This window comes from Hibiscus syriacus, unplaced genomic scaffold (genome assembly GCF_006381635.1).
Source record: "Hibiscus syriacus cultivar Baekdansim isolate YM2019G1 unplaced genomic scaffold, ASM638163v2 tig00111848_pilon, whole genome shotgun sequence".
NCBI lineage: Eukaryota > Viridiplantae > Streptophyta > Magnoliopsida > Malvales > Malvaceae > Hibiscus > Hibiscus syriacus.
Window position 1 is genome coordinate 2,582,808 of NW_024063201.1, and position 16,976 is coordinate 2,599,783.

Below are 16,976 nucleotides of genomic sequence, written 5' to 3' on the forward strand. Positions count from 1 at the left end.
GATCAAGCCAAAGATGTAGAAGAAATGAAGAATGACATCTTTAATAAATTTGAAGGTGAGAAAAATATCATGTTCAAAGGATTTGAATCTGAAATGAACCAGTTGATTGTCAAACTTGAAGTCAGAGGCCAAAAGATGGAAGAATCCAATATTGAAAAAGAAAAATGGGAGCTAGAAAGAAAAAATTTCAACACCAGACTTGAGGTAGAGCAGGAAGTGGCTAGAAATTGGATGCAAAGATGCAGAAACAAGGATGTTCAAATCCAGAAGCTTAATCAAAGAACGCAAGAAGCACGAACAAAACTTGAAGAAGATCTGGATCAGTCTAGAAATAAAAACTCAGAGTTTAATGCTTACATTTTGCAACTTGAGGAATCATTGTTCCAAGAAAAGGTTCGTCTAGGACCTAATGACCTCAAAGAGAGTAATGAGGGAAAATGCTTCACTGCGAAGACGCATTAGAGATCTTGAAAAAATTCTACACAATTGTCAAGTCAGAATCACTGAGTTAGAGCAAACTCTTGAAGGAACGAATGAACAATGGCAACAGTCAACTGAGTTCTATGTTGAAAGAAGTGAAGAAAGAAGTAATATGGTGTTCGAGGCCATGGTTCAAGTGAGTGAAGTTGCTAGATATGTTGGGGAACTAGCTGTTGAAGCCAAAATAATTGAGCAGCACGTTGATCCAGTTTCTAAGTACGGAAAGAAGGTGTCATGGTTAATGAAAGAAATTATAGAGCTTAATAGGAAAGCTACGCCTTATCTGTAGTTATGAACTATTATAAAGAAACTTTTGTATGCCGATGAAAGTTGTTCTATGACAGTTAACTTTTTGGGATCAATACCTTTTTGCATACATACATTTTACATACATTCATCATTCATTTCATAATTTTCTTTATGAATAATTTTATTATTTTATTTTATTAAGATAAAATTCATTAATTAAAATTTGGAAAAAATAATATTAAAAGATTTCTCAATCGCAGTTATTCTGGCCAAAAGAGAAATACAACATCAATACGGTACTAGACAAGCTACTAGGAGAATTATGGAGGATAAAATACAGCGTATTGAGGAACAGCATCATAAAGAACAAGAAGAAATGAGAATGAAGCTGGAAAAAATTGAAGCCAGTATTGCAAATTCACAAGACAGCATGATGAAGAAAATAGAGGACATGTTTAAAAGGCAGGCTATCAGTGGAAAAATGCATGAAAATCCTGTATCTTTCGATCAAGAACCTATGTATCCTCTAGGTGTTCCACCAGAACCAATTTCTCACTCTGGTACTACACCTATACAAAATCAATGCTCGTACATCTGCATTACAAGAAGCCAAACCACATGAAGATCAACAAGTGAATCATGCATCTTCAAGCAAAAATCCGCTTATATCCGATGAGAAAATAGGGGATCTTAATACTGAGCATTTGATCCCGGATTTGAATGAGCTGAATGAGAAACAAAAAGTAAATGAAGAACTGACCAGACAGATCAAGAACTTAGAAGAACGAATGAAATCCGTGGAAATAACTGAATCATTCTATGGGTTTGATGCTAGTGAGTTAAGTTTGGTTCCAGACCTAATCCTCCCCATCAAGTTCAAAGCTCCCGAATTTGATAAATATGACGGTACTACATGCCCTTCATCCCACATTACAATGTTTTGTCGCAGAATGGCAGGGTATGTGAAAGATGAGAAATTGTTAATTCACTGCTTCAAGGATAGTTTGACAGGACCGGCTTTAAAATGGTATACTCAATTGACCAAAGCCAACATTAGATCCTGGAAAGATTTGGCTAAAGCATTTTTAGAGCAGTACCGCCATGTAACAGACATGGTCCCTGATAGATGGACTCTCCAAAATTTGGAGAAAAAGAATAATGAAACATTCAGACAGTATGCCCAGAGATGGCGTGACACAGCGGCCCAAGTTCAACCACCTTTGTCAGAAAAAGAGGCCACAGTAATATTTGTTCATACCTTGAAGGCTCCTTATTTAAATCATCTAATGGGGAATACAACCAGAAATTTTGCAGATTTGGTCATTTCTGGAGAACTCATTGAAAATGTCTTGAAAAGTGGCAAAATTGAATCAAATGAAGGGTCTAGTTCCAAAAGACCTACATACCGGAAAAAGGAGAATGAAGTCAACAATGCCAATTCTTACAGCAAGGATTCATCGAAAAGTGTTACAATAACCCAGCCAAGGGTTAAGAAAGAGGAAACAAACACTAATCGAGCAGAGTCCAGAGGATCTCGAAAGGAAAATGAAAGGTTGTCTTTTACACCTTTACCAATACCATATGCAGAGATCTATGATTCGCTGTTAAAAGCAGATGTCATAAGACCTTATCCTTTGGTTCCCATGCAACCACCATTTCCTCCTTGGTATGATACAAAGGCACACTGTGTTTACCATGAAGGAATTACAGGTCATTCTATTGAAAACTATTTAGCATTCAAAAGGGTGGTTCAAAATTTGATCAACACTGGGAAGTTGGAATTCAATACACCATCTGCATCAAATCATCCATTGCCAAATCATGGAGATAAAAACGTGAATGCAATTCAGAAGAGAACAGAAGAAAGCAAAAACTGACATTTCTAAATTAAATCTCCATTTATTTGGATATTCCAACAACTCTCTGTAGCCGGTATAATTCCACAACAATTCAGGCCAAAGCAGAATGAAGGCAAGAATTATTGTGAATATCATCAGGAGAAAGGGCATAAAATTCAACTATGTCCTGAGTTTAGGAATTTGGTGCAAAAATTGATGAACAACAGAGAAATAGAATTCTTTGAAGAAGAACCAAGAAAAAAAGAAGATGATGTTTGCTCATCAGAGGATTCTAAACCAAGTCAAAGAATAAATGATCCTGTGATTATTAATATGAAATCATCTACGGCGATTCCTGCACCAATAAAGCCGAAAGTAGTTATTACCACTCCTCTACCATTTCCATACAAGATACCCGCATGTACCTTGGAATTATACTACCAATGTTTCAATGGTAGGAGGATCTGTTTCTCTAGAAAAACAGAAGAGAAAATACAAAGTCTGAGTACCATATCGACGTCTGAAGCAGTGAGCGAGGTCGGTTTCTTTACAAGAAGTGGGAGATGTTACTCTCCCGAAACATCCAATGCTTCAGAACAAGTGAAAGCCAAAGGAAAAGCCATGGCAATACCTCAGAAGGTATTTGAGGGTGAATCCCTTCCAGCATTTAATGAGCCTGTGAAAAAAACAAGCCCAAGAATTTTTGAAATTTTTGAAACATAGTGAGTATAGTGTGGTTGAACAACTACACAAACAACAAGCGAGAATTTCTATTCTGATCTATTGATGAATTCAGAAGCGCATAGAAATGCTTTGATGAAAATTCTCAATCAAACATTTATCCCCGAAGATATATCCCTCAATAAACTTGACAGAATTGTGGGACATATAGCCGCTGACAATTACATAACGTTCACAGATGATGAAATACCGGAAGGCGGAATGGGGTCAGTAAAAGCTTTGAACATCACGACACATTGTCATGGTCATGTGTTGCCGGAGTATTGATTGACAATGGATCTGCTCTCAACTTGATGCCTCTAGTCACACTTCAAAGAATGCCTCTGGATCAATCACACATGAAGAGTTATCAGAATGTAGTACGAGCATTTGATGGTACTCAAAAAGAAGTGCTTGGGAAAATGGAAATACCGCTGTTAATTGGCCCAGTAGTGTACAATATTGACTTTGTGGTGATGGACATCCACCCCACATATAATTGTCTATTAGGGAGGCCATGGATTCATTCAGCAGGAGCCGTTCCTTCTTCATTACATCAGAAATTGAAATTTGTTGTTGATGGACAACTAATATGCGTCGGTGCTGAAGAAGAAATCATTGCGTCTGTAACAAGCGGTGTTCCATATATCGACACCAATGATGATGCTCTTGAATGCTCTTTTCGAGCTCTTGAATTTGTAAATGCAACCTTTATTGCAGAAGGAAGCAAAATTCCATATCCCAGATTGTCTGATTGCACCAAGATGACAGTACAACAAACTTTAGGCATCGGAGCTAAAGCTGGGGAAGGTCTAGGAAAGAATCTTCAAGGGATTTCAGTTCCTATCAGTATAAAGATGAAAAAAGACCGTTTTGGGCTAGGGTTTAAGCCCAATCTTCAGCAAAAGAACAAAGAGATGAAAAGAAGATGTGAAGACAGAAAGGCAAAATTGAAAGGGGGAGAAATCCTTTGGAAATACATGTCTTTCCCATAATTAAAGACCACATTCAGATCAGGGGGAACAATTAATGTAGAACAGCAGCTTGTTGAAGCCTTTAAAGAAGAAAAGTTGACGAAAGATCAAGACATAGTTGAAGAAGCTATGAATGGATTATTTATCAACATGATCATGAATGACAACAAAACTGGCAAATACTTGGATAGGATTCGCCCATGTCTTCCTGGAGAAACACTCACCAATTGGACCACTGAAGATCTTCCTATAGTTTTTAATATTAACGCAGAGTAATATTCAGAACTAATCTTTATGTTTAGCTCAAAAATATGAAAACTTTTGTTATCTTGTAAAGGAAATTATGTTTAAATATAAGAAAATTTCTTTAAAATTTTCATATGGCAATCATTCTTTACATTTTCTTACATTTTTACATTCTTTCGGAAATATGTCCGACTTAAATTTGCAGGTGTCACAGTGTTAATAGCATGTTTATTCCTAGATTTAATCCAGTGATAAATTTAGAGCAGCCCATATGTCTGGAAGAAATCAATGGGTGTGAGGATGAACTGGAATGTGATGTTCCTACTGAACTATTAAGATTGGTAGAAAAAGAAGACAAACAAATTCTACCCCACAAAGAAGAGGTTGAGACTGTGAATTTGGGAACAGATGAAGAAATAAAAGAGGTGAAAATTGGTACCACTCTGACAGTCCAGATAAAACAAGAATTGATAAATCTCCTTCAAGAGTTCAAAGATATCTTTGCATGGTCTTATCAAGATATGCCCGGTTTAAGCACAGATATAGTGATACACAAGCTTCCAATCAATCCAGAATATAAACCGGTTCAACAAAAGCTCAGAAGAATGAGGCCAGAAATGTTGTTGCAAATCAAAGAAGAAGTGATGAAACAAATCAATGCAGGTTTCCTACAGGCATCTAAATACCCAGAATGGGTAGCCAACATTGTTCCCGTACCAAAGAAAAATGGGAAAGTTCGAATGTGTGTGGATTACAGAGATCTCAACAAAGCTAGTCCGAAAGATAGCTTTCCCTTACCCCACATAGACACATTGGTGGACAATACTGCAGGGCACGCATGGTTTTCATTTATGGATGGATTTTCAGGATATAATCAGATAAAAATGAATCCTGAAGACATGGAAAAAACAACATTTATAACCATGTGGGGCACATTCTGTTATAAAGTGATGCCATTTGGATTGAAAAATGCAGGGGCAACATATCAAAGAGCCATGGTAACTTTGTTTCATGACATGATGCACAAAGAGATTGAAGTATATGTAGATGACATGATTGCCAAATCCAGAACTGAAGAAAAACATATTCAAAATTTGAGGAAGCTTTTCCAGAGATTGAGGAAGTATCAATTAAAGCTTAACCCCGCTAAATGCACTTTTGGGGTAAATTCCGGAAAACTTTTGGGATTTGTGGTCAGCAAAAAAGGAATCGAGATTGATCCAGATAAAGTAAAAGCAATTCAAGATCTTTCACCACCCAATACAAAAAAAGAAGTTCGAGGATTTTTTGGAAGATTAAATTATATATCTCGGTTCATTTCTCAATTAACTGACAAATGTGATCCAGTGTTCAAATTACTTCGAAAGAACAATCCTGAAGTCTGGAATGAAGAATGTCAAGAAACTTTGAATATTATTAAGAAATATTTATCCAATGCCCCAATTTTAGTATCACCAATGCCTGATAGACCATTAATTCTCTACTTGACGGTCTTCGAAAATTCGATGGGATGTGTACTAGGACAACATGATGAATCTGGAAGAAAAGAAAAAGCTATTTATTATTTGAGCAAGAAATTTACTGATTGTGAAGTTCGATATCCACCAATACAAAAATTATGTTGTGCTTTGGTGTGGACTACTCGAAGACTCAGACAATATATGTTATACCATACTACTTGGTTGATATCAAAACTTGATCCTTTGAAATTGTTAATGGAATCACCAGCTTTGACAGGCAAAATGGCTAGTTGGCAGATGTTATTATCTGAGTTTGATATTGTATATGTCAACCAAAAAGCGATAAAAGGAAGTGTCATAGCTGATTTTCTGGCCAGTCGTGTATCAAATGATTATCAGCCTTTGAACTTTAATTTTCCCGATGAAGATCTGTTGTGCATATCCATGAATGAAGAAGTCAGAACAAATGATGAATTTGCAACTTGGAAGCTTTATTTTGACGGAGCATCTAATGCTTTGGGACGAGGAATTGGGGCAGTGTTAATTTCTCCAGAAAATATTTATTATCCCTTTACGAGTATACTGGAGTTCTTTTGCACCAATAACATGGCAGAATATGAAGCTTGTGTCATGGGATTGAAAGCAGCTATAGAAAGAAAAATCGAATGTCTCAAGATATATGGAGATTCATCGTTAGTGGTGTATCAATTGAGAGGAGAATGGGAAACAAAAGATCCCAAATTGTTGGAATACCGAAATTTTACACTCGAATTAGTAAAAGAATTTGAGAAAATTACCTTCAATTATCTCCCTCGAGAAGAAAATCAAATGGCAGATGCTTTGGCTACATTAGCGGCTATGTTTCAAGCAACTAAGAAAGTTGATATGATGCCAATCAAAATGCAAGTTTATGAAATTCCTGCACATTGTTATAGTGTGGAAGAAGAGGTAGATGGTAAACCATGGTATCATGATATCCTGCAATATATCAAAAATCAAAGTTATCCACCAAATGCATCGGAAATTGATAAAAGAACTCTGAGAAGAATGGCTGCTGGATATTTTCTTGATGGAGAGATTATGTATAGAAGAAGCAATGATCAAATGCTATTGAGATGTTTAAATACCAGCGAAGCTCGAAATGTCATTGAAGAAGTACACAGTGGAATATGTGGAACACATGCAAATGGTCTTTCAATGGCCAGAAAGATAATGAGATATGGATACTATTGGGCTACTATGTACACAGATTGCATTGATTATGCAAGGAAATGTCATAAATGCAGATATATGCAGACAAGATTCATGTACCCCCATCTCCTTTACATGTAATGACAGCACCCTGGCCATTTTCTATGTGGGGAATAGATGTCATTGGTGCAATCACACCAAAAGCATCGAATGGACATTGTTTCATCCTTGTGGCAATTGATTATTTTACCAAATGGGTTGAAGCTGCTTCATATACCAATATTAAGAGATCCACAGTCTGCAAATTCATAAAGAAAGAGATAGTTTGCCGGTATGGCCTACCAGAAAGGATCATTACAGATAATGCTCTGAACCTGAACAACAAAATGATGACTGAACTTTGTGCACATTTTAAGATCAAACATGCAAATTCAGTGGCATATCGTCCAAAGATGAATGGGGCAGTTGAAGCAGCAAATAAGAACATCAAGAGAATCATTACAAAGACTACTGAAACTTACAAAGATTGGCACGAGAAGTTACCTTTTGCTCTATATGCATACCGAACTACTGTTCGAACATCTACTGGGGCAACGCCTTTTTCTTTAGTCTATGGGATGGAAACAGTCTTACCAATTGAAGTTGAGATTCCATCGCTTCGAATATTGAGAGAAACAAAATTGGATGAATCTGAATGGATCCAAGCTAGAGTTGATCAATTGAACCTTATTGAGGAGAAAAGATTGAAAGCTATTTGCCATGGACAGATGTATCAGAAACGGATGATGAAGTCTCATGACAAAAAAGTACATCCAAGAGAATTCCAAGAGGGTGATCTAGTACTAAAAAAGATCTTACCTATACATAAAGATTTCCGTGGGAAATGGATGCCTAATTGGGAAGGGCCATACGTTGTAAAAAAGGCCTTTTCCGGAGGAGCACTGATCTTAGCAGAAATGGATGGAAAAATTCTGAGAAATCCAATAAACTCGGATTCTGTCAAGAAATATTATGCTTGAAGAAAAAAAAGAAAAAAAAAGAGAAAAAAGGGGTCAAGGTGAAAACTCGCAAAGAGCATCTTGTAACCAAAAGAAGGATTTGAGTTGAAAACCTGAAAAGGCGGCTCAAATGTAGGTTGATATTAGGCATCTGGCAATTGAACTCTCTTAAGATTTTGATAGTTTGGAAGAAACTTCACATCTACAAGCATTTCAACAACGTTTGAGATCTTCCAGACAAAGCTTACATCATCTCTAATTGTGTCAACTTGATTAATTTAGAAATACTTATGCTTATAATTTGTTGAGACATTTGAATTTTTACCATTCTTATGTTTGCCATAACTTTGAATACAATTCTATTTATTTCAAGTTCAATTTATTTGAGATTCAATTTATTTTTGGAAATTCAATTTATTCTTCTATGATTTAACATAATTTTGAAATAAATTAAAGATTTCTGAATATCACTTTATGTTAATACTTTTAAATACGTGGAATACAAAGTAAGCAAATCATCACCATCTTGAACAAGGTCGAATTTGACAATTCTACTCATCAATTGCTCCAATCGATCACCATTTAGGTCTTGCACATCTGTTTTCAAAAATATACTAAGACAGTAGAAGGCAACCTTTGTAGCTTTGATTCCAGTAAAAAGAAACAAGACATTGATATCACTGGGAAACATATCTCTATACAGATTCTTGTGTATGGTTTTTAAGGAAACCTAGAAGTATTTCCACCTCATCAGGTTCAAGTGGAGCAACTTTATTCCTTCCAACCCATACTAGATTCCATTTTCAGCACTCATTAAGAACATACTTCTGGACACTTGAAGGTGGCTCATTGTCATAAGCTTCAAGAGCCTTACAGATCCTTTCTGTCAATTTGGCACTTCATGTACATGTTTATAAATAGTTCAACTTTGTTCTTGGATTCCAAGAAGGCCATCATTTCTTTGTCAATGGAAAAGCATCAGCACATGGAGGAAGCAGAATAAGAGAAACTCTGTTCTTAATTGGCAGAATTATGAATATAGCCCTTTTCAGTATAGTAGCATGAAAATGCTTCGAATCTACAAAATCTGGCTCTACATCTAATAAGTACTGTGATATCCCAGTCCAAACATTAACTGGAACAGATGAATGTGCTCAATAGCATCTTCTGGAAGTGTTCTTTGAGTTATCTGATCTGGTTGGACAGAACTAATCATTGAATTTAGAAGATGAATTTGTTAATAGCATCTTCTGGAAGTGTTCTTTGAGTTATCTGATCTGGTTTAGCAGAACCAATCATTGAATTTAGAAGATGAATTTGTTAATAGCATCTTCTGGAAGTGTTCTTTGAGTTATCTGATCTGGTTTGGCAGAACCAATCATTGAATTTGGAAGATGAATGTGCTCATAGCATCTTTTGGAAGTGTTCTTTGAGTTATCTGATCTGGTTTGGTAAGAACTACAGAACCAATCATTAGCATTAAAAGATGAACTGCATGATCGTCTTCATTAAGAAGTTTCTTTTCAAGCTTCTTTTGCTTATTCCTTTCCCAAAAATCATAGCGCAAGTTTCGTCTTTGCTTGTAAATGGGATCATCACATAATAGCTTCCCATCTTTTACCGGAAGAAGGCTATTTGAAGTTTCAGCCTCTGAGAATCATATTTTTGTCAAGTATAACAGTTTATTCTCTTCATCAGAATCAGAAGTCAAGATTTCTCGGTATTAGAAGAACTATCGATATCTGTGAAATCATCTTGAAAGGTCACTTCATAATCAGATGAATTGTTATCAGAATCAACATGTTGCCTGAATACAAGCTTTTCAAGAGCCTATACTATTGAGTTTTATTCTCAAGAGGTTTTGTGACATTATATCTACATCTATATTTGTCAAAGATGATAGATTCTTTGTTTTGAAGAAGAAAGATCTATTGGGTTTTTACAATTGAAGAAATACTCAATTCACCAATCTGAAATCAAACAACTTAACATTCATGCATCATATTTAGGCATTTGCAAAAATAGATGCATTTTCATTCATTTTTACTCTTGTTGAATTTTTAACAGGAATTTCAAAGATTTTAGCAAAGATTCAAATCTATCATTTGATGGATTAGCTTTTCCAGAGAAGGTTCATAATGAGAAGAACTCATCTGAAGAAGGAAGAAGAAGTTCATAATGAGAAGAATTTGTTCAACCTTTTATCTGAATTCATCACTGGATGGATTATTTTTTCCAGAGAAAGTTCATAATGAGAAGAACTCATCTGAAGAAGGAAGAAGAAGTTCATAATAAGAAGAATTTGTTCAACCTTTTGGTTTGAATTCATCGTTTGATGGATCAACATTACCAGGAAGAGTTCATAATGAGAATAACTCGTCATCTGAAGAAGGAAGAAGAAAGTTCATAATGAGAAGAATTTGTTTAACCTTTTATCTGAATTCATCACTGGATGGATTATTTTTTCCAGAGAAAGTTCATAATGAGAAGAACTCATCTGAAGAAGGAAGAAGAAGTTCATAATAAGAAGAATTTGTTCAACCTTTTGGTTTGAATTCATCGTTTGATGGATCAACATTGCCAGGAAGAGTTCATAATGAGAAGAACTCGTCATCTGAAGAAGGAAGAAGAAGTTCATAATGAGAAGAATTTGTTCAACCTTTTATCTGAATTCATCACTGGATGGATTATTTTTTCCAGAGAAAGTTCATAATGAGAAGAACTCATCTGAAGAAGGAAGAAGAAGTTCATAATGAGAAGAACTTGTTCAACTTTTTGGTTTGAATTCATCATTGATGGATCACATTGCCAGGAAGAGTTCATAATGAGAAGAACTCATCTGAAGAAGAAAGAAGAAGTTCATAATAAGAAGAAATTGTTCAACTTTTTGCATAATTCTATCACAGAAGGAGATAGATTAGCATCAGCCTTTATAGAGAAAGTTCATAATGAGAAGAACTCATCAAGAGCTTATTCAACCTTTTGAATGACTCTATCACAGAAAGGAGGTCATCATCATCCCCAGCAGAAAGTTCATAATAAGAAGAACTCATTTGGAGAGAGAGAAGAATTTATTCAATATCTCCATTATGATCAAAGTAAAGTCAAATGGATAAAAAAATTTATTATCTTTTCATCTTTGCCCTATTCTTGTTAACACAAGAATGAGCAAAGAGGGGCAGCTGAAGATACTAATTTTTTATCCATATTATTATATTATTATTATTATTATTATTATTATTATTATTATTTATTATTATTATTATTATATTATTATTATTATTATTATCATTATTATTATTATTAATATATATTAAATATATATAAATAATTAATTACAGGCCAATTACAAATGGACCGGCCCAGTTACAAACAAACCAGAACCGGTCCAGAACAAACCAGAAACCCTAAACATTTGGGGGTTTCAGTTAGGGTTTCCTAACCCTAATCTAGTCGGCCGCCTCATCACAGCCGTTGGATCTAAGAGATCCAACGGTCCAGATTACCCCAGATGGAAACCCTAGGGTCTGATACCCTAGGGACACGCGGCCGCCGCTGCTATCTCGCCGCCTCCGCCGCTGCCACGTCCCAACCGAAGGCTCCAGAAGCTCCAACGCCAGCCGTCCACGACATGGCTACGGGGTGAGTCACCACTGGTAGTCCGGTGACTCACCGAGACCCCCTCTTCGGACCGGTCCGATGGCCACACCGGTGGTGGCTATAAAAGCCACCACCCGAACCTGAAAAAAAAAACAGAGAGACAGAGACGACACAGGAGATCGAGAGAGATACAAAGAAACTAGATACTAAAAACTACCAACGATCTCAACAACCATTCAGCCAAAAAAACAGAAAAGAAAGAAAAGAAAAAGAAAGAAGAGAAACTTACCAGAGGAAGCCGACCGCCGGATCTAACCAAAACCTTCGAAAAACCGAAGGTATTTTTTTAGATTTTCTCCGATTGGGAGCTGTTTAAAGGAAAAGATCATCGGAACCGTCATTAGGACGGTCCGATCTACGTTTCGATGTAAAAAAAAATTCCGGCCACCGAAGACGGTGGCCGGCGGCGGTGGTTGGCGGCGTACGAACGCCGGCTGACGGCTGCCGGCCGACTGGGCTTCTCTCTGTTTTAGAGAGAAGCGAGAGAAAATTCTCTCTCTCAGAGAAGAGAGAGAGAAGGAAAATGATGAAATGAAGCTGGCCCTTCGGGCCAGCCGGTTTTTGGACTTTTATAGTCCTTCCCGAACGACGTCGTTTCGGGAAGGACTATGCGCGTAATTAGACAATAGTTAAACCCAGTCCGCAGTCCTCCTAATTTGTAAACTTTACATTTTAGTCACTAAATCGAATTTATAATAATTTTAATTCAGTCTTCGAATTTCAATTTTATTCATTTTAGTCCTTTATATTAAAATAATATATTTAGGATAAATAACAGATTTAATCCCTATAATTTTGATTAATTATGAATTAGATTTTTAATTTTATTTTTACTGTAATTTAGTCAGTTATTTTATATGTTTTCATTTATTTTATTGTTTTTAAATATATTGTTTTAGTAGTATTTTTATTCTTATTTTATTATATTGTTAAATATTTTTATATATTCATAAATATATATATAATAAATAGTAATTTTTTATTTTATTTTTAATATCGAAGAAAATGACAGTCTTAATACAACTGGATGTCCTATTCTGATATTTTAAAATTAAAAAGTAAACAATATTATTTAAATTAATATTTATCAATATCAAAGAAAAGAGCTGTCTTAAGGCACCTAGAAGTTCTTTTCTGATATTTTTTAAATAAATAAATATTTTTATATAATTTTGAAATAATAGGATTATAAACTAAATATATTTTTGAATTTTTAAATTTTAACAATAAAGACAATTTATAATTAAAAAGTACCAATTTTGGGCGTTGTAGGGGTGCTAATCCTTCCCTAAACGTAACCGACCACGAATCCCTTTTTATTATTAAAAAGAACGAATTTTTGGTTATAAACGCAGATCAGTTCATTTTTTTAATTGGTGTTTTCTTAAAACTCTTTTAAAAAAAATATAATTTTTAGATATTCGACCTACCTAACCCAAAAGGCCGATGGCGACTCCCAAATTATTTTCAAAACTATTTATTCACATCAATTTCCCCGCCAAGTATAATATTTCATGCCCGGACGAAAACCGGTTACGACACAACGCAAACAAGTAACAAATATATAATAAAAATGCGCTGACATAAAATGTAATGACATAAAAGTGAAATGAAAAATTAATGATGCATGCTAAAATAAAATTCAAAAAAGTAAAAGAAAATCAAACTCAGTTCTCCTCAATTGTAGCTGATGTAATATTCTCTTACCAACATCGACACATAATTGTATGACTGCATGAAGAATTTCTCCATAACATTGTTTGTGGTCACAATTGATGCGTCAGAATGGTTCTACCCTTCTGAAATATCTTCAGAGACGTTTACATCTAAAGTCACATATATTGAACTTCCAACCTCTATAGAAGAAACTTTTTCCTTGGGTTCTTTAATGGCAACTTTCGGGTCACCCATAGTTTCCTCTGTGCTAACAATGTCTTGGTCTTATATTACACCGATAATTTTAACAACCGGTTGGTTGGTTGCTTTCTCAAAGTTGACCTCTATCTCTACACTAGGCTCCGCATGGGTGATCGTAGATTCTGTTGTTTCTGCAACTGGTGCAATCACATTCACCTCTGACATGGATTCTTTCTTAGTTTGGTCCACCTGTTCAGCTTGTAGCACACCTTTTTCTTGAGTCTCTGTACTCAAGTCTTCACTGCATTTTATGTAGTCAACCACCTTAATTGTGTCGCCATTCACCTACGCAGAGGAAGCTTCTATTAAGCCAAAAACAAAATCAAGAACGTCTAAACCTGCTCCTTTAAATGTCAATTTAAAATCTTCAAATACAACTTTATTTGGGTTCATTGAACTCCTCTGTAGTTTCTTTCTCTCTTCCACCAACAATGTGACATTCATCCCTATCGTTGCATCTTAGAGGAGAAGGTAGAAGTGGAGGAGCATCAGATTGCATTGACATGTGGGATTGCGCTGACACCTTTAGTAACAAATGTTAGTGCCACGCGTTTGGTATGTTGATGAAAATTTGTGGAGTTTCTATTTCTGGCACAGCATAACTCTCTTCATGTGTATCATTCTATTCAGAAGGAAATTCATTAGTCTCAAGATTTAGTGCATCAAATTCTTTAATTTGGTCACCACATTGCTTTTCCCCTTGTCCTTGCGTTGTTCTTGTGTCACAAGGCAAGTTGGCCAATGGTTTGGTGTTGAAGTCTGTCACAAGTTGCACAAACTAAGCTTCTAACGCATGACTTGATGAAGAATTTTCTTGCACAATTGCTTCAATTTTGGAGCTATACTCCCGTATTAGAGCTTTAAATGATGCAAGAGGATCGGTGTAGGAGCTTGAGAATATTATCGTGGTTGTAATAGAAATTTTTGCTGCAGTTGTTATGGTTGCGTTGGATTTTAAAGCTACATCAAGATTTTCTTTGATTATATGATAGCTCTTGGTGATCGTGATTGATGTAGGTAGAATTTTTCTCATAGAAAAATGTGGTCGCATTTGGCCCAAAGTCCTGATTCTCCCAAGATTGATTCCAAACAGCTTTGTCATAAAAATTTTCGTAAAAGTTGTTATGGAAGTTGTTTACCTAGTAAGCGCTCTGTTCTCTGCATGTTGGGAACAATCTTCATAAATGGGTGCTAAGTCCACAGTCCATTGCATATTCCTGATCAAACTTGTGAGCTTAGAAACTTGCTCACTAGGGGAAGAAATTGTATCAACTTCCCTAATTCCTGGTGTTACTCTTGCGGTAGCACTTAATGTGGGTGGGTTGAATGTCGAGACAAATTGTGTAGCCAATTCATCCCATGAAGTTATTGAACTCGTCGAAAATCCTAGAAGTCAAGTGTGAGCATTTTCCTGCAAGGAATAAGGGAAAAGTTTCATTTTAATGTATCATAAGTAACACCTTGTTAACTAAATGAAGCGAAAATCCAATGAAAAGAATGTAAATGCTCTCATGTGTCTTCATTTGGCAACCTAGGAAATTTGCCACTGGAACTCGACATTTGCAACATGGCAGGTTGAAGCTCAATATTTCCAGCTTGAATTAATGGTCATAAATTCTGTGGCAACAATGAAGGCATCGCTGCATTGTAAGCTGATAGAATAGAACCATTCTATTTTTTTTTCATGAAAACACAAGAAACAAGTTAGTTAAAAAAATGAAAAGGGTAAAACAAAAAGCAAAAACAACAATTACAAACGTCAACTAAGTCGTTTCCCGATAACGGTTCCAAAACTTGATCTGCTGATGAGATGTCACCGCGATTGGTGTAAGTGAACATTTGTCGATGCAAGAATAGTGATAGCCTCTCGGCTAAATATATTGATCCCACAGGAAACAGTATTGAAAATCTACTACTGATGTTGATGCAATTTCTGTAAAATTTAAGATACGATAGAAGTTGTTTAAGTTGAACGTGGCCGTAAATAATGTGGCGGCGATGAACATAAAGTAAAAAAAACTAAAACTAAATTGATAAAGGAGAATATTCATTAGAAGTTATTCAACCACGACACACATGCAAGCAAGAAAGAATAATTTGATTGCCAGAGCATTAAACGCATGCAAATCTATTAAGCATATCAATCGTTTAACATCTAATCTACTGAGGCTTAATAAACTACGTATCATTCCCTTCAAGGTTATACACCTAGTTCATCACGCCCACAACCCTGCCCAACTTCCGTTGTGACTAAAGTGACTTCCGCCATCAAGGATTGTGCCTAGAGAATGTCAAAAAAATGACACTTTCGTGTTCATACCTTTCCTTAAAATCAATAGATATAAAGAAAACAATAGAAAACTTAATATATTTTAAAATAAAAGTATTTAAAGCAAACTTCCGTTCAATAATATACACAACACACATAGTATTCAAAATAAAAGAGTTCAAGTACATATAGTATCCAGGATAGAATTAATCATTGCTAGCTTGGCTTGGCACTAGTGCTCTATGGAAATTGAGAAGAAAACTTTCAAGAAAAATGGGGGAGATAAAATCTTCTTTTGAAGATGAAGAAGGGTCCCTTTTATAATGCCTCTGCCAGCTGTCCCCTCATGCCTTTGGTGTGACTTTGCCACTTGTCGCCTTATGCCTTTAGTGTGATCTTAGTCGTCCAAAATATATATCTCATCATCATATAGAATTTTCTAGAATTTTTTGCAACTGTCCATTGTTTTTACATCTGGAAGCAATCAACGCATCTAGCAGTTGTGCCCACATTATATCTTCACATCTCCTACATGACTATTCGTATAGCTTCTAGAATAGCGACAACTCAGCAACTTTCTAGAAGATGGGACAACTCAGCATAACCATCTGGATTCTAGAATGATCATTTATTCGTTCGATGATTGCACCCACATGTTTCTCCAAATGACTGTTACGACATGTAAAGTATTTTCCTACATGCCAACTTGCCAATTAATTCATATTCATCATTAGTAGTTGTTTTGCGATGCATATCATAGAAGTATACACTTCAAATCATAGTTTTGAAGTTTAATTCAATGGTTTTCATGATCAACCTACTTAGGATAGTAAGTAATGAACTCACTCATCCATGGATAGTGAGGAATGCGCTCACTAATTTCATCTCATACATATGTATCTATCATTCTTTTAAAATAGGTTGTCAAATCAATATGCATCAAAAAGTAACATAATACATATGTTATTCCAACA

The 16,976-nt window shown here is 35.5% G+C and overlaps 1 long non-coding RNA gene across 1 annotated transcript; it reads right to left on the reverse strand.

Moving 5' to 3' along the window:
• Positions 1-13,580: 13,580 nt before the first annotated feature.
• On the reverse strand, positions 13,581-16,043 carry LOC120172351. The gene is made up of 3 exons (XR_005520955.1): positions 15,265-16,043; positions 14,873-15,144; positions 13,581-14,018 (listed from the first exon to the last, which is right to left on the reverse strand). It is a non-coding gene; the product is annotated as an uncharacterized LOC120172351 (long non-coding RNA).
• Between the last annotated feature and the right edge of the window lie 933 nt (positions 16,044-16,976).